Source organism: Thamnophis elegans, chromosome 5, assembly GCF_009769535.1.
Source record: "Thamnophis elegans isolate rThaEle1 chromosome 5, rThaEle1.pri, whole genome shotgun sequence".
NCBI classification, from domain to species: Eukaryota; Metazoa; Chordata; class Lepidosauria; order Squamata; family Colubridae; genus Thamnophis; species Thamnophis elegans.
In genome coordinates, this window is record NC_045545.1 from 2,671,864 (window position 1) to 2,697,107 (window position 25,244).

Sequence of the window (25,244 nt, forward strand, 5' to 3'; positions counted from 1 at the left end):
ATCCTACAGTAGAGAATAGGAAAGCATTAACTCTGACCCTATAAACCATCGTTTGCCCTTGTAAACCAAAAGTAATTGTAACCGTTCTCTTAAACTTGCTTAAGTTTTAGCTGTGAAAAACGGTGATGATTACGTTTCCTAATTGCCTAACCAACTGATGAGCTTACTTACTCTCCACACAGCAAATTTAAAACATCCACGTGCTGTTTGGGCCAAATTGCTTCCACATGGGGAAACAGCAAGCGTTCTTGATTACACCAGTGCTGATATTCTGAGCATTTCTGTAGGCTTCTGAAGTTCAGCTTGCAAAAAGGAAAAAGGAAAAAAAAAAGGGAAGAGAGGAGGGAGTGACAAAGGACAAAAGTCGGTTGTGATTATAGGTTATGTTTTTAGTATCCCTTGCGCATTGATGAGTTCAAGATGTGACCTGTAGGAGGGTTATTTATACAAAGCATATGAGCAACATTATATTCTTGCTACATATAGTATCTGCGGGCTGAGAACCAAAGTTTAGGAAAGAAAGATAGTGATCGCAACAGGAGTTGTGGTCATGTTTTTTTATCCATAATTCCTCATCTGTAATTTCAACTTAGTTTTTGACATTTTGGAAATATCCAGTAATACCCCTGGATTCTAAAACTTGTCTTTGAAATGCACAAGGTAAAAAATAAAACCAGGAATCTTTGTGTTGTGGTATCAAAAACCAGAGTCATACTAAGAGGAAATTGCAGGGTGCAAGTATCCTTCCTACTTCAGTGGAACAACTTGCCCCCCAGAAGTTGTGAATGCTGCAACACTGGAAGTTTTTAAGAAGAGATTGGACAACCATTTGTCTGAAATAATATAGGGTTTCCTGCCTAGGCAGGGGGTTGGGCTAGAAGACCTCCAAGTACCCTTCCAACTCTGTTATTCTGTAAGAGGGCTGCTTGTCACTTTCACCACCACATTTGTTTCCCAGTTAATATTTGCCATTTACCAGAGAGGAAGTGAGAATGAAGAGATGGCAGTTTATGGAGTTTAACAGTTGGGAAAGGCTGTATCATAGAACCTGTTGGTTATTTATTTGGAAATAATGTTGGTATTTATCACATAAATGTCACCAAATGTGACATCTCTCTCTCTCTCTCCATCTATCATCCATCATCCATCATCCATCATCCATCTATCCATCTATCCATCTATCCATTATCCATCTACTATCTATCTATCTATCTATCTATCTATCTATCTATCTATCTATCTATCTATCTATCTATCTATCTATCTATCTACCTACCTACCTACCTACCTACCTACCTACCTACCTATCTATCATCTGTCTGTCTGTCTGTCTGTCTGTCTGTCTGTCTATCTATCTATCTATCTCTATCTATCTATCTATCTATCTATCTATCTATCTATCTACCTACCTACCTACCTACCTACCTACCTACCTATCTATCTATCATCTGTCTGTCTGTCTGTCTGTCTGTCTGTCTGTCTGTCTATCTATCTATCTATCTATCTATCTATCTATCTATCTATCTATCTATCTATCTATCTATCTATCTATCTCTATCATCTATCTATCTATCTATCTATCTATCTATCTATCTATCTATCTATCTATCTATCTATCTATCTATCTATCTATCTATCTATCTAATCTATCTATCATCTCTCTCTCTCTCTCTCTCTCTCTCTCTCTCTCTCTCTCCCTCCCTCCCTCCCTCCCTCCACACACACAGACACACAGACACACAGACCATATATATGTCGGCAGTTCAGCATTCGAATCCCTCATGCCACGTAACAGAGTGAGTTCCCGTTATTTGTCCAAAGCTTCTGCCCACCTAGTAGTTCGAAAGCATGTACAAAAATGCAAGGAGAAAAATAGGGACCACTTTTATGGGAAGGTAACAGTGCTCCGTGTGCCTTTGGCCGGCCACATGACCACGGAGATGTCTTCAGACAGTGCTCGCTCTTCACCTTAGAAACGGAGATGAGCACCGCCCCTGGAGCCGGAAACGACCAGCACACATGTGCGGGGGAACCTTTACACTTTTGAGAGAAGGCAACAATTTCATTTTTAATGTTTGCCAGTATTACCACAGTAAAAAATGACAATAAAGGTTCTCTCTCTCTCTCCCCCTCCCCCTCCCTCCCCTTCCCTCTCCCCCCGCCTTCCCCTCCTCATAAATACCAAATCAAACAAATAGAAAAGAGGGAATTTACATATGTTAGATATTAATAAATGTCAAACACATTTTTAAATTTGCCTTGGATGGGAAAGTAATTAACGATTCTCTAACAATGCAAAATATTATTAAATATATGCCACAGAGTAACATGCTTAGTCGTTTTTTGAGTAGCAGATAAAATTGCCATTTGAAAAACAGTTAAGTTATGCATCTCTTAGATAAAATCCTTAGTATGGGTAACCCTTGGCTGTCGATGATAATTGGAACCTGGAACTCCCATCACCAAGCAACATAAAGTCAACGTCGCATAGGCATACCGACTTACCATAGTAGTTCTAGCAGTTTCGGTTGTTAAAAAGAGCCGAGGTGGCGCAGTGGGTAGAGTGCAGTACTACAGGCCACTTCAGCTGACTGCAAGTTCAGCAGTTCAGCGGTTCAAATCTCACCGGCTCAGGGTTGACTCAGCTTTCCATCCTTCCGAGGTGGGTGAAATGAGGACCAAGACTGTGGGGGCGATATGCTGACTCTCTGTAAACCGCTTAGAGAGGGCTGAAAGCCCTATGAAGCGGTATATAAGTCTAACTGCTATTGCTAAGTGAATCCTGCCTGATTGTTAGGCCAATGTCGTATGATCACCATCTGCACTATTTGCAACCTCCTGTCGGTTTCCCATTTGACTTTGCTTGTTGGCAGTGAAGATCGCAGTAGAGGTTGCAAATGACACGGCTGCAGACAGTGCGACCTTTCTACTTCGGAGCCCTGAATCATGATCCCATGATTGCAGGGATGCTGTGATGGCTGCAACTTGGGAGGCGAGTCCTAAGTCTTCTTGTTCAGTGCTTGTAATGGTCAATAGCAATAGCAATAGCAGTTAGACTTATCTACCGCTTCATAGGGCTTTCAGCCCTCTCTAAGCGGTTTACAGAGTCAGCATATTGCCCCCAACAACAATCCGGGTCCTCATTTTACCCACCTCGGAAGGATGGAAGGCTGAGTCAACCTTGAGCCGGTGAGATTTGAACCGCTTAACTGCAGATAGCAGTCAGCTGAAGTAGCCTGCAGTGCTGCATTTAACCACTGCGCCACCTCAGCTCTTAAACAAACAAATGGTTGTTAACCGAGGACTATCTGTATCAGGAACATCGTACTTCCCCAATTTCTTAAAATAATTCCCTTACGTGTTAGTTTCAGGACTGTAAAGTCCCAGATACTTAATATAATCTGTAGCAATTACACAGCCAAGACTTCACATTGTGTGCTGAATCTGTTAAACGTATTTTTTTCAAGTTTTCATGTCATTATATAAATTGGAAGATAGGATCGAACAACAATCTATTAATCACTTTTAGTCAAATTAATATTCAGTCCTTATCATGGGATAATATTGATGGTTCGAAAACACTCTTGCCACTCTAAGAAATATTAAGGTGCACTTTGTTGATTAAAAAAATGGGAAAGCCCCAGTTAAGTGGCATAATTCCTTTCTGGCACACCGGCTCCTATATTTTTAGAAATGCATAATTCTTACACATACTGTTGGTGAAGTGGTGAAATTCCTGGCCTAATAATCAGGAGATTGTGAGTTTTCTTCCTGGCTTAGGCATGAAAGTCAGCTGGGTGACTTTGGGCCAGTCACATACTCTCAGTAAAACCCATCTCACATAGTTGTTGTTGTGGGATATATAGGAGGCAGGAGTATTTAAGTACTTTGCCAACTTGAGTTGATGTGGGGGAGGGGGGGGAGAGATAACTCATGCTCTCAGCATATATATTTTATAATGAAAACTTTTAAATCCAGTAAACTTCCCCAGTCATTTTATTAGATTTGCGTATAATAACAGTGATTTTAAAATGATCAATTTTTGCATAATAGCAGTAGCAATAGCAGTTAGACTTATATACCGCTTCATAGGGCTTTCAGCCCTCTCTAAGCGGTTTACAGAGTCAGCATATCGCCCCCCACAGTCTGGGTCCTCATTTCACCCACCTCGGAAGGATGGAAGGCTGAGTCAACCTTGAGCCGGTGAGATTTGAACCGCTGAACTGCAGATAACAGTCAGCTGAAGTGGCCTGCAGTACTGCACCCTAACCACTGCGCCACCTCGGCTCATAAGTTAGAGATCTATTTCATTCCTTTGGTACAAAGTGGTTAACTTTTTTATTGGCTAGGTATTTGCCAATAAATATTATATCTGCCAATTATATCTCTACAAGTTATCATATCTCTTGGATATAATTCATCAGGCCCTCAGTCTGAATTTATTAGAAAATAGACAACGTATGGCTCCCTGGATTACCATTTCCGAAATACTTCCTTATCAGATTCCTCAATTCCTTCAAAAATGGAAAAGATAGGACGCCTTCAGAGATGCATCTGCCTTGAGAGAAGCCCATGTCGAACTGTATAGTACAGTCAAACACCAGCACAGGAAGTGTTTTATGACATTTTTATGTCATAAAACTGTTTTATGATAATGTTTATGTCATAAAATGTTGTATAAGGTTTTCCCAGTTTCAGTTCCACCAGAGTCATGAGTCCCGGACTTTGGATGCATTCTGTAAGTGAGCTCATTTGAGGTACATTGATTCCACAAGTTTTGCTCTAGGGTCAGGGGTGGGTTTCAACCGGTTGAAAAAAGCGGTAACTTCCGGGAACGGCGAAGGGCCCACCTGCCTGCCCGCGCTCCTTACCGGTCTTTGAAGGCTTCTGTGCTTCCACGCAGGAGAATGGCACATACAGCGCCTGCGCGATTCTCCGCGAGCAGCTGGATGGCACATACAGCGCCTGCGCAAGTCTCCGTAAGCAGCTGGAGCATCGCGCAGGTGCTAAGACGCATGTGTGAGCTGCGCACGTGCACGAGGACGCCACCGGCCCCGTTCCAACCGAACCGGTTGGAACGGGATTAGCAACCCACCCCTGTCTAGGGTGGGCTGTTTTGCCCAGTTGAAGGTTACAAGAATGAGAGTTTTGGTAGCGCATAGACCCATGATGGCGAACCTATGGCAGAGCCCTCTCTGCGGACACGGGAGTGGTTGTCCCTGTTCAGTTCTATTGCGCATGCGCGCGCACCTCATACTGGCCAGCTGATTTTCGAGTCTCTGCCGCACATACAAGGGGTGGGGGTTGGGGTGCATGTTGGGAATGCATGTGCATGCGCGGGGGAAACGGGGCAGTGATGCCCCCCCTTGGGGCCCATTTTTACTCCCAGGAGGCTGCAGAGAGGCCTACTAGGCCCAAAACAGGGCACATGGCATTGTGCATGAATGCACAGTGGTGGGCAGGGTGAGCATGGGGTGTGTGTCACACACGCATTGCATTATTGGTGTGGGCACTATGGTGCGCATGCACACGCACTTTCGGCATACAATGAGGAAAAGGTTAGCCATCACTGGTATAGACAGAAAAAGTATCAGATAATTTAGATTTATTGATGATATTTTTGGATACAGCTTGAGATAGAATCGAACCTGCGTTGCTGTTATCTTTACATGCTGAGAGAGCTTTAATTAATTTTCTTAAGGAAGTGATGAGTCAGTATAGGTTTCTATTCTATTTTATTAAATGGATGGAAATTTATTACCAAAAAACCTCTGTGCAGGTCATAACAAACCAATTTGTTTCAAAGCCATTTGAGTTATATTGCAGTACCTGTCAGGGGTATCTATTTCCTCTGCTGTGTTTGAATTAATCTTGGAATGCTTAGCTATTTTAATTAGGCAGTCTAATGATGTTACTGGCATTACACAGTTGGGCTTTGATTATAAACTATTTTTATATGCTAAAATGGATATTTTAGCTATCTTAGATGACCTTGCTAATTCATTAACAAATATTTTACAGGCGGCTCAACATTTTGCTAAATATTCCAGTTGTAAGATTAACTGGATATGTCTTTTTTATTTCCTTTATGCTCGTCAGTGAGAACACGAGCTTACATTAAATTAAGAAAATATTCATTTTCAGTTCGCCTCAAACCTAGAAAACAGTTTATAGGTATAAACTGTAAAATAAATTATGTCAAAGGAGATAACAATATGGCAATCTTAATGGGAAAACTGTTTCTCTGCATTTTTCCAATAAATTTAACAAATTAGAATAACACCTTGAAGATTTTGACAGATGCTTTTGCTTCAAACATCCTCTTTAAAAAAAAAGAACAATTGGCTTGAGGAGCTGGAATAAATTTAGATGTGAATTAGATGTGACCAATCATTTTAACTTCTCTTTCAGTCTGTTTGTATCATGAAAGTTATTGCTATGCCATATTTCAGTGAGTGGATAAAAGCGTATTCCTAACAAGGTGCATGGCCCACCTCTTTGATTTAAGTTGCACTAGCAATAGATGACTTCAAGGTCTATAAATTAAAAGACACCATGTAACAATCTCCATCTTCCTTTGATCAGGAAAATGTTTTGGGAAAGTGATTGGGAAACATAGGAACATTGCAATTGGAAATGGAAGATGCAATTGCAAACTGAATTTTCTGGGTAAGCAATAAAACACCTCAGTTGGGGTTTCCAACTGCCAAATGGCTTTCTTGACGGAAATAAAAATGCATGTGTTTTTAAGAGAACATTTGTTTTGTTCTACTAGATACATCTTAATAAAATTTCTCATCTGAGGTCTGATGTACTTGACAGGACATGAGGGTGTAGTCCAGGGGTGGGTTTCAACCGGTTCGCGGCAGTCCCCGCGAACCGGTTGGTCGGCGAACCCGGAAGTAAGTAACTTCCGGGAACGGCGAAGGGCCCGCCCGCCCGCCTGCGCTCCTTACCCGGTTTTGGCGAGTTCTGTGCTTCCACGCATGCGCAGGACGCATACAGTGCCTGCGCGATCCTCCAGGAGCAGCTGGAGCATCGCACAGACGCTAGTACACATGCGTGCACTGCGCGCGTGCACGAGGATGCCACCGGCCCCGTTCCAACCGAACCGGTTGGAACAGAGCGAGAAACCCACCCCTGGTGTAGTCACATTTTGCAAATGTCTTTAAAGGATTTTGTGGATCTGGAAACATAATTGTGTGCAACAAATGAGCAGAAGGAAAGGGCTGGAGTTCTTCCTGACACTGAGTTCCCTGCGAAGGACATGGAATTGCAAAAGCAGGCGAGAGGCTTGTGCCTTCTCGGGGAGGAGAGCAGATTGCGCAATTGGGTCAGCAGGGAGCCGCAGGAGAGGGGCCAAAGAGCCGCATGTGTACACTGTAGCCCCTCCCCTACCTGTGCAAGGTTTTGTTCTTTCCTCCTCTGGCCGCGTGCATGGCGATCTCACATCGCAGACTTCCAACCAGTAACCCCCTCCCGTGGGACGAGTAATGGGATCTCACTCCGTTACACGGCACGAGGGATTCGAACCACTGAACTTTCTGATCGACAAGCTCAGTGTCTTAGTCGCCGAGCCACCGCATCCCTAAATATAACTATAGTCTCACAGTAAAACTTTCCCATCAATGTGATGATGGCAGTGAGGCAGAAATACCATAAAATGTGTCCCCATTTCTTTTACGTACATTCCTTTTAGGAGTGCCTGAAGATTAGCATGAATAATCAATGGTGTGAATCATTAATGTTAAAGCAGCATCTGTTCTGTCAAAGTTAAACAGCAGTCTAATGCATCCAGCTGAGGTTTTTCTAGGTTTCTTTCTTGGCAGATTAAATTCAAGACTTCCAAATTTTTCTTTGGCAATCTCACACATCCAATCAGGTCAACTGTCTGTAGATAGTAGATACTACCCATCAGAACCTTTCAATATTAATTTAAGCAATCATCTTCTGACCATCAATACCTGTTTGAAAAAGGAACCATCAGTATTAACTGAATTAAAAAAAAATAACCTCACACTTTGAGTACCAGAATATCAAAATGTAGACTTGTGCATGCTATTTGCTCTATTGCCCAAGAATTGTTCCTTATCCTGCAAGGAAGAAATTTGTGTCTGAAGCATGCAATATAAACTTTTTTTTTAAAAAAAAAAGAAAGAAGAAGGAGAACAAATGAACAAATACGGGAAGCATTAAGAAGAGACGATTTGATTTATAAACCCTTCGGGGCAGAAAGCACACCTGGCCACTAGCCTAAATATCTCTTGGTGGCAATAAATTGACTGAAATACTGGCTATTAAAAATGAATTTGATTTCTTTCTACTCATAACATTTCTTTTGAAAATGTTTAGAGTTTTCTACTTGCCATATTAATGGAACGCTGCATTTTCAGGATTTGAATTATTTAGTAATTTCCCTTCTTCTCTCACACAGTTTTTGGTCCAATATCAAGGATAGAATTCCATTTTTTATTTCTGCTATTGCTTGTAACCAGTCCGATGAAATATACATTTTTGGGGCGTCTGTGTATCTGGATGCTCTGATTAAAATATAACACTTCCAGTAAGATCAACTGTTTGTGTTAATCTTACGGGAAATGTTGCATTTTCATTTTGGGCAACAGTTCCTTTGTGCAGCGTTGAAAAATGAAAAACCAGGACTGTGTATTTGAAGCTAACTCTGAAAAGCCAACAGCTTCACTCTGAGTTGTTACATAGGTTCCTCAGAACTCTAAACATCTGTAATTCATGGAAGCAGAAACAGAACAAGACAATAAACCCAAACCTCTTCCATTTTTATTTTTAAAAGATTGACAGTAAATGTGCGCAGAGAGGTCAGACTTCATGCCATAGCATGAGGAATGCCACATAGTTTGTGAGTGACCCTCCACCCCCCCCCAACACTTGCAGAAGTTCTGCAACAATTTCAGAAATGGATTAATGGTTAATACACAACAATTTAATAAATATATGAGTTTGTTCTTTGGGGGTACAGGGCAGGGGTGGGTTCCTACCAGTTCGCACCAGTTCGGTAGAACCGGTTCGTCAAATCTACCGAACCGGTTAGAAGAGATTCCACCAGTGGACCCGGAAAGCAGGCCACACCTACAGAAGAGGTTCCCAAAATTTTTGAAACCCACCACTGACACACACACACACACACACACACACAGACACACACAGACACAGACAGACAGACAGACAGACTCACACAGAGAGAGAAAGAGAAAGAAAGGAAGAAAGAAAGAACTAAAAAAGAAAAAAAGAAAGAAAAAGTGAGAGAGAGATGAAAGAAAAAAAGGAAAAAGGGACAGAGAGACAAAAGGAAGGAAAGAGAGAGTGAGAGAGTGTGTGTGTGTGAGAGAGAGAGAGAAAGAGAGAGAGAGAGAGAAAACACATGGCCGGCAAGCCACTCCCACCAGGTCACATGGCTGGCAAGCCACTCCCACAAAGGAGGCCACACCCACAGAGTAGGTTCGAAATTTTTTTGAAACCCACCACTGGTACAGGGGAATGGGCAGCACTTGGCCTTTCCTAGATTCCTAATTTTAATTAAGCTTCTGGTAATCAGGTTTCAAAACGGAGCCCCTTTGAAGCCCCAGAGTAAACAAAAAGTAGGGTGTAATAATTAGCCGTCCACTAGGGCATACAAAGGATTGACCTTTAGTGGTTCATGACTGACTCACCAGGGGTGAGAATCTTCTGTTGCTTTCCTGAGAGTAAATTCTCAAACTGCTGCAGGTACTTTCAGGCAGTCAAGAGCTCCACAAAAGGAAATATCGGTGTGATTCATGTCTGACCTTAGCAGAATGCCACTGTCACCTTCAATAAGCCTCTTGAGGGTGTGCATTCTTGAAAGAAGTAGCATCCCCACCACTAATTGATTGATCTTGAAACTCGAGAGGAATAATAGGCATCTGGAGATGTTTGCTTCCTGTTTATTCTCAGCAGATAATAGTTAAAAATCATACTACGTCTTGATAGGAAGACTTAACACAGGATCACTGCAAAGAAGGACAGGACAGGAAATACAATAGAATATTCTGGAAAACAGCTATCACACACACACACACACACACACACACACACACACACACACACTCCCCTCCTCTCCTCTCCCTCTCCTCTCCCTCTCTGTCTGTCTGTCTGTCTATCATCATCATCTATCTATATCTATCTATCTATCTATCTATCTATCTATCTATCTATCTATCTATCTATCTATCTATCTATCTATCATCATCATCATCATCATCATCATCATTATATCTATCTATCTATCTATCTATCTATCTATCTATCTATCTATCTATCTATCTATCTATCTATCTATCTATCATCTATCATCTATCTACTGTATCTATCTATCTATCTATCTATCTATCTATCTATCTATCTATCTATCTATCATCTATCTATGTATTTATCATCTATCTATCTATCTATCTATCTATCTATCTATCTATCTATCTATCATCTATGTATCTATCTATCATCTATCTATCTATCTATCTATCTATCTATCTATCTATCTATCTATCTATCTATCTATCTATCTATCTATCTATCATCTATCTATCCCATCCCATCCCATCCCACCCCACTTTACCTTGCAGGGTGGGGGGAATACTCCACAGGGCAGGGGCAATGGCCAAAATTGCTCTCTTCCTGGACTCTGCCAATTGGCTTTCATTAGCTGATATAAGAAAGGAGGAAGAGAACAGAACGTTCCCCAAAGAAATATCTCTGTTATGAAAGATGCACATCAAGATGAAGAGGTTTGTTCCGTTTAAAAAAAACAAAAACTTTTTCATGTTGGAGAAAAAACTTTAGTTTACGTTTGTTGATGTCAGTAAGTCAGTATGTAATTTTAGACACTGAATTTAATGGTTTTTAGAGAGGGAGGGAGAAAAAAGAGGCTTTTTGGACAATACTATGTATTATTTCCCTTACATCAGAACGGGGCAGGGCTGCGCTGCTGTCTTCAGAGGGCCTTTTCCGTCTTCTTCTGAGTCTGAACTTTTGCTCTTAACGCTCAGCTATGGACAACCACGCTGGGTTAATATTTTACCTGGCTAACAACATAGGAAGTCATTGTAAAAATCAAAGACCACAAATAACTTGATTTCTGAAAGCAAAAGCAAAAGAGCCCTGGGTGACCTTATCTCTATAGGCAGTCATTATATTTTGAGAAAATTGCACTGAAATGATAAAGCCGTATGTAGAAATTGGCTCTGCCCATCAAACAGGGAATCTTTCTCAGCAGGAAACGTTGTGCAAGAATGATTACGTTTCCTCAGCAAAATCGATTGTTTCCTTTTCGGATCAGGCAGGGTTGAAAAAAGCCAAAGCAGCTCGAAATCAATTCAGACTGGCAGTTTTTTGTTCTTTCACACACACCACAAGTGTACACAATCCTGGAAGGTTACTGGTTTTGTTTTGTTTTTTTTAAATCAAGATTGCATCTCTGCCCAGCTGGAGAAAGAAAAGTTTCAAGAGGTTGATTTATTTGTTCGATTTTTAGAATAAAATAATAATGTATAGCAATAGCAATAGCAGTTAGACTTACATACCACTTTATAGGGCTTTCAGGCCTCTCTAAGCGGTTTACAGAGAGTCAGCATATCGCCCCCAACAACAATCCGGGTCCTCATTTTACCCACCTCGGAAGGATGGAAGGCTGAGTCAACCTTGAGCTGGTGAGATTAGAACCGCTGAACTGCAGATAACAGTCAGCTGAAGTGGCCTGCAGTACTGCACCCTAACCACTGCGCCACCTCGGCTCTATGACCTAAACTGGTCTTAGCTGTTGCAGGAGTAATTGGCACACAGGATGCCATACCAAAAAATCTTGGATGGCACTTAGAAAAACCGGCACGTTGACAAACATTTCCATTTCTCAATTACAAAAGGCCACATCGCCTGTATCTGCACATATACTATGCTGATACCTTCTAACATCCTTGGGGAGGACTCAATGTGTGTGAAGGCCAACACCAGCTATAGAACCGGCAGCTGTGCTTTCCCATAGTGAAGAGAATAATAATTTTATTTATTACCATTATAGTCTTCTATAGGAGTTCAAGGCACTATATAACTAATATTCCCTCCATCCATCCTAACAACCTTGTGGGCTGAGAGAGGGTGAGAAGCAGTGATGTGCAGTCAGGGGAGGCAGGGTCTCACCACTGTCATCATGAAAAGAAAAATTTAAAAGGAAAAAGGCTGAGCTAGTTGTTGCCAGAGTCACAGTGGATGACTCTGCTTGGTGATTAACTGTTTAAAAAATCCTCTTAAAAAGTGCCCTCTGCAGGAGGAGGCGGGAGAACCACGTGCCTCCTTTAGTCTATCTTTATGATCACTCGAGCAGAGTTAAGCAAGGGTTAAAAGCCGAAAAATTCCTTATGTAGATGAGGCACGTGGTTCTCTTGCTTCCTCCTGTAGAGGGCGTTTTTTTAGAGACTTTTTTTTAAATAGTTAAGCAGAGTCATCCATTGGGGACTCTGGCAACATCTAATCCAGCCTGACCTCAGCAGCTCTTGCCTTTTTCCTTTTACATTTTTACATTTTCATCATGGCAGACAAGAGCAGAGTTGAACTCCTCTGTGACACAGCTGGAAAAGGCATGTGGGTCGGAGGGAGGGGGAGGAATTCAAAATTAATGTAATTTGTAAGTAATTGTATTATTGTAAGTAATGTGTGTGTGGGTGTATGTGTGTTTTGCCCACCTCTGCTGGCATGTGGGCTGGCACTTTTTTTTATGTTGGACATAGCAGCAGGGCTTTTGGACATAGTGGAAGGGCGGCTTTTGCCTCTAGCCGCCCCGGGACGCCTCTATGTTGGACATAGCGGCAGGGCTTTTCGACGCCCCGGCGCTGTGTCCACCATAGAGACGGGACGCCTCTATGTTGGACATAGTGGCAGGGCAGCTTTTGCCTCTAGCGCCGGGGCAAAGCCGCCCTGCCCTCCTGGCACTATGTCCGCCATAGAGGCGGGACACCTCTATGTCGGACACAGCGGCAGGTCTTTTGGACGCCCCGGCGGTGTGTCCACCATAGAGACGGGACGCCTCTATGTCAGACATAGTGGCAGGGTGTCTTTTGCATGCTTTCAAGCACCGGGGAACGCGCTATGTCTTTCTTTTTGCCTCACCAGCCATAAACCTCACCGCACGTCACTGCTATATTATTTTTCCAGCACTATCCATATCCCTAACATAAAAATCTCTGGTCTGAATTGTATACGCCGCCCTGAGTCCTCGGGAGAAGGGCGGCATATAAATCTAATAAACCAAACTAAACCAAACTATATTAACTTTCAATTTTTTAAGTTAGATTATAAATCTCAACCCAATATTGCCTACCTTTTTCGCAAGTTCCACCCCAGGAAGTAAAAAGTTCCAGTTAAGTTTTACACTTCCAGAAAAATATTTGGAGAACCTTTACACATTTTAGCTGGTTTGTCTGGGGATAAATGCCATCTAGTCATCATTTTGTAAATGTTCTCTTTGAGATGATAGCATATTGTAAATTTCAATCCATTTATCCACGTGTTTTCTCATTGATCAAGTTAGTATATTGTATTGAAAGTGCCAACAGATCCAGATTTTTAATGAAAGCATTATAGCAATAGCAATAGCAGTTAGACTTATATACCGCTTCATAGGGCTTTCAGCCCTCTCTAAGTGGTTTACAGAGTCAGCATATTGCCCCCAACAATCCGGGTCCTCATTTTTACCCACCTCAGAAGGATGGAAGACTGAGTCAACCTTGAGCCGGTGAGATTTGAACCACCGAACTGCAGAACTGCAGTCAGCTGAAGTAGCCTGCAGTACTGCACTCTAACCACTGCACCACCTCGGCTCCTTAATGAAAGCATTATGTAGAAAGAAAGTGCAAGCATATAATTTAATTGGGCATGTTATCTTATCTCTCCCACCTTCTTCACAAACACGCACTTTGCTAATATAATAGGAAAAAGCTTCCTGCTTCCTTCTTGGTCTATACCCATTTTCCATGTCTCATGGTCTAGAAACTTGCTACATACTTCGAAAGACAATGCTGCCAGCATATATCGGCCTCCTGGATTTGACCCACGGGCAAAATGAGAGAGCCTAGCCTTCACTTCAATGTGTCAACAGACTTATTAGTTCCTCCAGGATAGGAGAAGGCAGTGACTTGCCTTGGACACACACATCCTTCCTGCTGTTCAGTGTGGGAGGTTAGGTTTCAAACTGTTTTAACTTCCTGGGTTGTTGCTATATCCTTTGCAATAATTGTTGGTAGTGAAACAGTCCCATTTCTAGCCTCTCACAATGTCACACTTCATCTAAAACAAAGACAGCTGTCTCTCTCTCCCCCACCTCCTTTGTGTGTGTGCAAAATCATCCGCTCATTCCTTGCTGATGCTTTGCTATGACCAGTTCCTGGAATGTTTTGCAGAAACGAAGAAGAAGAGCGGAAGTGGAAGCCACCGGGTTCAAAACATGTTCCTGTCAGCTAGAGGGCTACAATAGGGGCATGGATGCCTGACATACATATCATAGTCAACCTTTTGATCATCTGTCATTTGGTTATAAGAAAGCAAGGCATCCTTTACCACTGTTCAAAATAGCTCTAGAGGAAGTTGGGTATTAATCTTCACCTCAAACACATTGAGCTTTGCATTTCCTTTCAGGGGCTAGAATGTGCTATCTAGTTTCCTACACCTCGGACCTGCTAAGTTTAGTTCCTTCGGGCCATCTGCTAAGGAAGGAGAATAGATGGGAAGTGGGGGAAGGTAGGGAAATAATAATGCTTCCAAATGGACATAGCATTGCATTGCCCAAAGCAGTCTCTTACCTTTCTTTCTTTCTTTCTTTCTTTCTTTCTTTCTTTCTTTCTTTCTTTCTTTCTTTCTTTCTTTCTTTCTTTCTTTCTTTCTTTCTTTCTTTCTTTCTTCTTCATCATCATCTTCTTCTTCCTCCTCCTCCTCCTCCTCCTCCTCCTCCTCCTCCTCCTCTTCTTCTTGAGAAGAAGAGAGACCGCCTGCTGCCAATTACCTCCAACAGACCGATTAGATCCCACAGATTAGGCCTCCTCCGAATTCCATCTACCGGCCAGTGTCGACTGGTGACTACCCGGAGGAGAGCCTTCTCTGTGGCTGCTCCGATCCTCTGGAACGAACTCCCCGTGGAGATTCGCACCCTCACCACCCTCCAAGCCTTCCGCAAAGCCCTTAAAACCTGGCTGTTCCGACAGGCCTGGGGCTAAAGAGCCGTTGCCCCCGTCTCGAATGGTATGATTGTTGTGTGTTTTTAAATTATGTATTGTTTTGTGTTGTTGTTAATTTGTCTGTATCCCCCTTCCCTGGTTTGAGTTGTGATCCGCCCTGAGTCCCCCTTCGGGGGAAAAGGCCAGTATACAAATGAAATAAACATTCATTCAACATTCATTCTTCTTCTCCTTCTCCTTAGAGACCGCCTCCTGCCAATCACCTCCCAAAGACCTATCAGATCCCACAGACTAGGCCTCCTCCGAATCCCATCTGCCGGCCAATGTTGGCTGGCGACTCCTCGGGGGAGGGCCTTCTCTGTGCCTGCTCCGGCCCTCTGGAACGATCTCCCCGTGGAGATCCGGACCCTCACTACCCTTCCGGCCTTCCGCAAAGCAGTTAAGACCTGGCTGTTCCGGCAGGCCTGGGGCTGTTGAACTATCCAGCTCCATTCGAGGTTACGGCTGTTGTAGAATTTTAAATTGCTGTTTTTTTATTTTATTTTTTTGTATCCCCTCCCTTTTTTTATTGTTAGCCGCCCTGAGTCTCTCGGGAATAGGGCAGCATACAAACCTAATAAAATCAATCAAATGAGGACCCGGATTGTTGTTGGGGGCAATATGCTGACTCTGTAAACCGCTTAGAGAGTGCAGTGCAGGGGACACTATGTTTTCAGCAGTTTAACTGGAGGTAGCATACGTAGATGCTGGACCAGAGGTGGGTTCCTACCAGTTCGCACCTATTCGGTAGAACCGGTTCGTCAAATCTTGGGGGCAATATGCTTGGGGGCAATATGCTGACTCTGTAAACCACTTAGAGAGGGCTGAAAGCCCTATGAAGCGGTATATAAGTCTAACTGCTATTGCTAAATCAATCAATCAATCCTTCTCCTTCTCCAGAAATAATACCCAAAAGAAAGATCTATATATGCAGATACAGATTTAACTGTGCAAATGGCATTAGAGAAAAATGGACCATTTTGTAAAAAATGTGCATCCTACTTTATTTATTGGATTTAATTCCCCGCATGAAAGTCTTTGGTTGATATGTTAAAAAAAAAAAGTTATTGGTCATTCAAAGTTAGTTGAGTGGTTAATCCTCTGTCATAAAGACCGATTTAATAGGTGTATAAAATTCACATGTCATAACTAACCCTATTTGTACTATACAGAGTAAATATCTCAATTTCCCTGTTGTGTGTTAATGGTCAACATAACACTGAATGGCCATGCCTACATTCCTCTTACATCCTTAAACCCATATATTGATTACATAAAGGTGTAAATAGATTCTAATGTGCAGTAAAACCTACCATATGATACGTACGGTGCATTCTTCCTGGCACTAGTCGATAAATTGATAAGTTGAGGTTTTTGATTATGCTGCTATGAGGTTATGGTCATATCCTGAGGTGCCATTGTGATTCATCACATACATTTATTGGCTGCAAAGGTCTATGTATCTTGCAGGGGTGAGGTTAGCAGGGTGGAAAGAGGGAAAGCTGGGGGTAGAGAACATTATAAAAATGTTATGCAGAAAAAGACAGTAATGCGGGTTTCTAGCGTAGAGGAAGGAGGGGAAAAATAATCAGGATTTTATGCCTTTATGCCTTTATACATGTAAAACTGTACTGCCACGGATGCTGTCACCACTTCTTCTACTGGTAGTCCAAGTAAGACGTTGTCTGCTTCCAATTGATCTTTTCATCAAATCCACCATGGCTCCTTCCTAAGTATGAAAGAACAAGGGGAAAAAGAATGGTCCAGAGGTGGGTTCCTACCACTTCGCACCTATTCGGTAGAACCGGTTCGTCAAATCTACCGAACCGGTTAGAAGAGGTTCCACCAGTGGACCCGGAAAGCAGGCCACACCTACAGAAGCGGTTCCAAACTTTTTTGAAACCCACCACTGGTCCTTGGATACGATTATTCTACACTATCATGCTCATATTTATAAAACTCAGTGCCTCTGTGAAAGGTAAGGATGACTACTGCGTTTGTGGTGCAATCAGAACATTGCGTGTGTTGAAGTTGTTTTAACGCAAACCAAAGATGCCTTTTAAAAAACTAGTTGACATCCTATTCTTATGCATTCCAGTGCTGTGTGTGAGGGAATTTAAGGTGGTTCTGACAAGTGTCGTCGGCATCTTCATATCCGGTCACATGGGCGGCAAGGCACTCCCATCCGGTCACATGGGCAGCAAGCCACTCCCACGAAGGAGGCCACACCCACAGAGTAGGTTCGAACAATTTCCCACATCGTATCTGGGCTGCAAAAATACAAATGTCACTTGATAGCAACAAATAAAGAGGAGCAGGTTTATTGCCATATTGTGGTCTTTCAGATTTCTGCAGCAGAGAGTTATGAGGGGCCCTGGGGGGGGGGTAAACCGCTTAGAGAGGGCTGAAAGCCCTACGAAGCGGTATATAAGTCTAACTGCTATTGCTATAGAAAGAACTAGAGAAAAATCAGAAAATACTAAGCTGTGTAAATAAAAGTAGAATTATTGGGGCAAAAGAAAACAAAGCTAGTACCAATAGTTACTAACAGGTGCCTTAGATGCAATCCCAAAAGAAGTGGAGCACCACTTGAACACTGTCGCCATTGACAAAGACACCCATCAGTCATTTGCACAAGGCAGCTTTACCTGGAACCGTTTATGTCCTGCAACTATAACTTTAATATTATTAAACAATCACTATCCCATATAGCAATAGCAATAGCAGTAGACTTATATACCGCTTCATAGGGCTTTCAGCCCTCTCTAAGCGGTTTACAGAGAGTCAGCATATCGCCCCCAACAATCCGGGTCCTCATTTTACCCACCTCGGAAGGATGGAAGGCTGAGTCAACCCTGAGCCGGTGAGATTTGAACCGCTGACCTGCTGATCTAGCAGTAGCCTGCAGTGCTGCATTTAACCACTGCGCCACCTTGGCTCTTCTATATCCTTGAGAAAGGCTTGATAGCCTTTCCAGTCTAACTGGATTTGATTGTGCGACCAACCAGGATAAAATTAAATATCAGTTATTAATATTTATTTATAAATAATGCATTTATTCATATGATACAGGAAGCTTGTGGCCCTCTCAGTGTTTTAGAATTGCAACTTCTGGCACATCCACTTAGCGTGGTCAACCTTAGAGACAAGTTATATTGGAAGTTATAATTCAGTAACATCGGGAGTCCTTGGAGCAATAAACTGAGCAAGATATTATCCAGTCTCATTGTTTCTTCCCTCCTCTTAAAGTTCTGAATGGTTTATTATACTATTGGGCAATGTACCATTATTAGAAAAAAGAAACTGCTCCTGAGTTTCTTCTCACCAAATAAACAGCAATATTTGTACTGCCCCCAAGCTTCCTTTAGAATAAGGAAAATTCTCCCATCCTTCCCCCAGTCTTAATAACTAGTAGGCCAAACTACTTCGCTCTGTCAATATATTTATATATAATACTATAGGCGATGACCAATCCTCACTTCCCTTTGAAAAGACAGTTTTACGTATCGTGCAACATAATTAGATGAATCTAGACTACACAGGTGATTTGACGGGTTGTGACTCAGCCCAGATATATGTTCACTTATATAGCAAGGCATCCCATAGGACAGTGGTTCCCAAACTTGGCAACTTTAAGACTTGTGGACTTCAATTCCCAGAATTCTCCAGCCAGCAGTCCTCTGCTGGCTGGAGAATTCTGGGAGTTGAAGTCCACAAGTCTTAAAGTTGCCAAGTTTAGGAACCACTGCCATAGGAGATATAAATGTTATCTTTAGAGAGAAAGCTGTCTAAATTGGTTTTGTAGCTGGAAATGATTTTTGTAAGCAAGGATTTTGTTGTTGTTGTTGCAGATGTATAATCTGTTCTGAAGACCCATAATATTTGCTTTTACATTTCTATGGTACTCATGCTACACTGCACCTACTTAAAATTATTCAATGACTGTTGTTTAATTTTTCCCCCCCTCTCGGGTGGGTTTATTGCCATCTTATCCCGAGCAACATTATTGGAACCTCAAAAGTTGATTCGTTGTTTGGGTAAACTCTTAGTTCACTGAATAAAGGGATTCTTCTGAGTGAATATGGATATGAATGAGCAAATTAAGAGAGTTGGAGGCCTGCTTCCTGACATTTCTGTGCTGCATTCTGTGTCCATTTTAGAATTTGCAGGATGAGGTACTGACAAACAGCGTCCGGATCTCCGCAGGGAGTTCGTTCCAAAGGGCCGGAGCAGCCACAGAGAAGGCCCTCCTCCGCCAATCGGCATTGGGCGGTAGATGGAATTCGTAGGAGGCCTAATCTGTGGGATCTGATGGGTCTTTGGGAGGTAATTGGCAGCAGGCAGTCTCTCAAATTGTTTTGTGAATGCCAGAAAACCTTTTCTGTACTCTTAACAAGTAAAAGGGATTTGTTGATTTACAATGATTAAGCTATCCCTCTAGTTTAGTGTCATATGCTCATTTAATTGTATATAATAGTCTCTCTCTGTATAAGCCAGAGGTAGTATTTAGCGACGTAATGCACTAGCACTGTGTGCATGCACAGAAGGCGGTGCAAATGTGCAGATGTGGTGCGTGTGCTCACATTTGTGAGCCAGTAGGGAAGGTAAGTGAATCCAACTGCTGATATAAACCCCCAATTTAACACAGGCTGAAACAAATAAATGGGGGGGGGGCAATGCTGTAGGAATTGCCATGGCCCCAATACTCAAATATTTAAGAAAAATAAAACTGCCTTCTGCAACCTTTTGTCTTCCAGATATGTTGCTTCAGAACTTCCAGAGTTAATCCACTTCTTCTGAAGAGCAGAAGGCAAAGATGGACATAAAGCATAGATTTGTCTCCCACCTGCCCTCTCCAAATTAATAAATGATGGTGCCAAAGTAGGAAATGCTATTTTTGATACAGCATACTATATAAGCTTGTCTGGAACACATAAAAGGCTTTTTGACCTTCAAATCAAAGACAGTCTTATACGCTATCGACAGAGTTCCTTTGACTGGCTGAAGTAAGAGATGGGAGTTCAGTGATTTCAGCATTAAAATATTATGGCTAAAATAGATTTTATGTGAACAGAGATTTGGTCATTTTCCACGGTGCATGTTGCTACCGCCTATATAGGTACTCCTTGACTTACAACTATTTGTTTAGCAGCTATTCAAAGTTACAACAGCGCTGAAAAAAAAGTAATTTACGACTGGTCTGTACAACTACCTTAGCATCCTGGCTGTCAGATGATCAAGATTCAGGCGCATGGAAACTGGCAAGTATTTACGATGGCTGCAGCATCCTGGAATCACATGTTCACCATTTGAAACCTTCCTAACTGGCTTCCGAAAAGCAAAGTCAGTGTGGGAAGCTGGATTTACTTAACGCTGTGTGATTCACTTAATGACTGCAACAACGAAGTCATAAAATTGGGTGCGACAGACAGTCATACTCTGGGAAATACCTGTAAGGCATTCTTGGTTTCTGTTAAATAATCCATATATTGATTAAACAGTTTAATGTGAAACATATGAGTTTTTACATGTCTGTTCTGACCCCCCTCTTCGCTCGTTTACAAATGACAGTCAGACAGAACTTCAAAGGAAATATCTTTATCAGTCCTGGCTCAAGCTGGCTGCGAGCCCAAAAATAAACGTAGATAAAGTCTCTGGCAAAAAGTTACACAGCAAAAGCAAAAACAAAAAGCTCTTACAGCAAACCAGGTTTACAGAAAGCAAATAACTTATCCAAGTGCCTCTTTGAATCTCGAAACGATGAACCACACACGACGAACGACGAACCACGAACGTTGACTTCTGCCACTAAGGCGTGGCACCATCAGTCTTTTATCTGCAGAAGACGACCCTAACGAGCAACAGCTGCTCATTAGTCCTGCATCCCGACGCAACTCACAGCAAGCTTCTGCTGAGTCACAACCCATGTCTACTAGTACTTTTTAACTCTGCTGAAAATATTTATATACTGTTTGAAAAGGATGTACTTCAGAGGTGATATTCCATCAGTTTGGAACGGATCGCTCCGCCCACCCATGCCTGGCTCTATGGCATCCCATTTGGGCCCTTCCCCACCGCCCCAAAAGCGCATGCATCGAAGGATCTGCACATGTGTGAAGGCGCACACCCTCATATCTGGAAGAGAAGGTAAGTGTATACCACCCCTGTTATACTTGATATCCTAATCCCTCTCCCCTCTCCCAGGTATTAGGCATGTACATCATCTAAATTAAGTGAAATAAAAGAAGCACGGATACAATCATACAATTGTATTTTGCAGGACTAATCACTGCTTTCAGGATTGTTCAAAATTAGAATTGTGAAATTCTTTTATACTCTTATCTTCAGAACTGTCTCACTGTTGGTTTTCTTGGAGTTTTGAATCTGTTCTGGCCATTCCATGCAGCCTGAGGATAAATTTTATTTATTTATTTATTTTATTAAACACATTTATATGCCCCCCCCCCCCCAATCCCGAAGGAGTAAATGGGAGGAAATCAGTTTTAAACCCTCTGACATCTCCCCCTCATGAGCCAGTCACAATAACCCGTTTAATTTGCAGTGAAGTGGGGACAATATGGAGAAGAAGAGGAATGGTTTATAAAATGGATGGGTTGAACAATGCCAGGGGCTCAGGTCTCTTAAGAGGAATCTTACATTTGGAGTCCAAGCATCATTTCAGGTTTGGAGAAGCCGTAACAAATCTCTTTGATAGCAGCTTTGAATGTGAGTGGGGTTCCTCATATCCAGGCCAGCAAATCTTGACAGGTTTATTTAATGGCAGCGAAAACATCATTTCTAAGAATGATCCTTTGTTCTATTTTATTTTAATGTATCAAACTATTAAAAGCTTCAAAAAGACTACAATTTACTAGGAATCATGGGGTTTTACAAATGTTATATAAGTGGGCCAAAGAGAAGATTTCTAGTCGTCACTTATAAAGCCCTTCATGGTATTGGACCTGGGTACTTGAGAGACCGCCTGCTGCCAATCACCTCCACTAGACCGATCAGATCCCACAGATTAGGCCTCCTCTGAATTCCATCCGCCGGCCAGTGTCGACTGGCGACTACCCGGAGGAGAGCCTTCTCTGTGGCTGCTCCGACCCTCTGGAACGAACTCCCCGTGGAGATTCGAACCCTCACCACCCTCCAGGCCTTCCGCAAAGTCCTTAAAACCTGCCTGTTCCGACAGGCCAGGGGCTAAAGAGCCGTTGCCCCCGTCTCGAATGGTATGACTGCTGTGTGTTTTTAAATTATGCATTGTTATGTTTTGTTTTTTATATTTTTTGTCTGTACCCCACTTCCCTGATTTGAATTGTGAGCCGCCCTGAGTCCCCTTCGGGGGAAAAGGGCGGCATATAAATATAATAAAATCAAATCAATCAAATCAAGATTACTTGCCATGGCGGTATAAAGGTTCACAGTCGTTGGGCCAAAATCTGTCAATAGAAAGATCTGTATTTCATCCCATATCTCTCAGGTTTCGGGAAAAGATTTTTTACTAGCTGGAGCTGACATAATACATTTTCCTCTTTCAGAGATTTAGGAAGGAAACGTTACTGTTGTTGCTGTGTTTCTTTTTAAAGCTCAGAGAAAAAACACTAAATAATACTCGAAGCCCTTGTGATAGTGAATACTTGGCAGTGCTTTGGATTCACAGGTCATTCACCCCTGATTTAATCCTACTCTCTCCTTCCCATTTAATAGCATTGCCTGTATTCTAATGACCCAAGCAGCCTGTTTATGATATTTAAATAGCTTATGTTAGTGATTATCTTACATGAATAATTGATGTAATCCAATCCAATCTTCTAATAACTCATCTATTACAAGAACTATTAAAGCATAATGACATAAGGCATAGATAACAACAACAAAAAACCCCCATAATGTGCAGTGAAGGAAGGCTGCCTTTATTATATCAGAAGGGTACTGGAGAGGCACTGTGGAAATTTGAAGGGGGCAGTTCCCAGATCCCATTGCTCTGCGCTGATCAGAGCACTGGAAATACTTTTTTAATGCAGAGGCCCCTTGACATCTGGACAGATGTTCACAGTGGGCATTGCAGGGGACACTATGTTTTCAGCAGTTTAAATGGAGGTAGCATATGTAGATGCTGGACCAGAGGTGGGTTCCTACCAGTTCACACCTATTTGGTAGAACCGGTTCGTCAAATCTGCCGAACCGGTTAGAAGAGGTTCCACCAGTGGACCCGGAAAGCAGGCCACACCTACAGAAGAGGTTCCAAATATTTTTGAAACCCACCCCTGGTCCTTGGATATGATTATTCTACACTATCATGCTCCTATTTATAAAACTCAGTGCCTCTGTGAAAGGGAAGGATGACTACTGCGTTTGTGGTGCAATCAGAACATTGCGTGTGTTGAAGTTGTTTTAACGCAAACCAAAGATGCCTTTTAAAAAACAACTTTGCATCCTATTCTTATGCATGCCAGTGCTGTGTGGGAGGTAATTTAAGGTGGTTCTGACAAGTGTCATCGGCATCTTCATATCCGGTCACATGGGTGGCAAGCCACTCCCATCCGGTCACATGGGCGGCAAGCTACTCCCACAAAGGAGGCCACACCCACCGAGTAGGTTCGAACAATTTTTGAAACCCACCACTGTGCTGGACCCATTGGCACTACTGAATGTAGAGCCCTCTTACCTTCCCTGACTTTTATTTGGAGAAATGCTCCTATACTCTTGGCCTTTGGAATACAAAATATATTGGCTTTCTTTCTTTTATATGTATTAAATGACCCCTGTTGCAGTTGGAAAACATATTGGGCATAGTGGTTTGTGGAGTGTTACCATTACTGATTCCAGCCATCTGTTCCTTTGGGCCTGGGTCTGGGTTCTGCTATTTTTTTGGGGGGGTGATCGTCTAACTTCAGGTTGCTTTCTCTCTCCTGAATTCATTTCAGCCCCATTGATCAGAAAACAGCATTTTATTCTGCCGAGGCAGCAACATTATCCAGAATCAGGCCAACGTTTATTCTCATATTATGGACTCCTTTATGCAATTTCATTTCTTTTAAGCATCAGATCAAGAGAACATCTATAAATAACTATTGTGCAGTAAAGTTCTTTTTTTTAATATATATATATAATGTTTGACCTGAAATGCTGAAATCAGTGGAGCTCAACATTATATTTGCGGGAGCAATTACAGTCACTAGAGCACAGAGGAACTCTCCATAACAGAGATGCCAGCAGTGACAATGGCTTTTCCTTTCCTACAGGCGCTGAAGCAGCAGCATGAGGGCTACAGGAGAAATGGGGGACGAAGATAGGGCAATTCACAATCTTTTGATAACCTCACTGAGCTTGGTAATTTAGGTTCTTTTGTTACCTTGGAAAATGTTAGAAATTACCCGAGGCCATCGTAATGTAAGTTTTTAAAGAAACTTTGATAGGGGTTACACCTCCACATCAAGCTCAACAGCTGATGACTTTATGAAAACATCCATGGCTACCAATGGCTACTTCAGCTGACTGCAGTTCTGCAGTTCGGCTGTTCAAATCTCACCGGCTCAGGGTTGACTCAGCCTTCCCTCCTTCCGAGGTGGGTGAAATGAGGACCCAGATTGTTGTTGGGGGCAATATGCTGACTCTATAAACCGCTTAGAGAGGGCTGAAAGCCCTATGAAGCGGTAGATAAGTCTAACTGCTATTGCTATTGCTATTGCTTAGCACCATATGATTTGCTTAACTACCCCATGATTTGCTTAACAACCATGGAGATTCACCTAATGATCACAGTAAAAAGGGGTAATAAATTTGGGTCTAGACATATTTTGACTTGCTTAACAACCACATTGTTAGCAACTGAAATTCTGGCTCCAGTTGCGATGGCAAGCCCAGGACTACCTATAACCATGATGGCGAACCTTTGGCACGTGTGTTAGAGGTAGCATGCAGAGCCGTCTCTGTGGCCACACAGGCAGTCGCCAGCTGCTCTTCCGGTTTCCGGTGCATGCGTGCGTG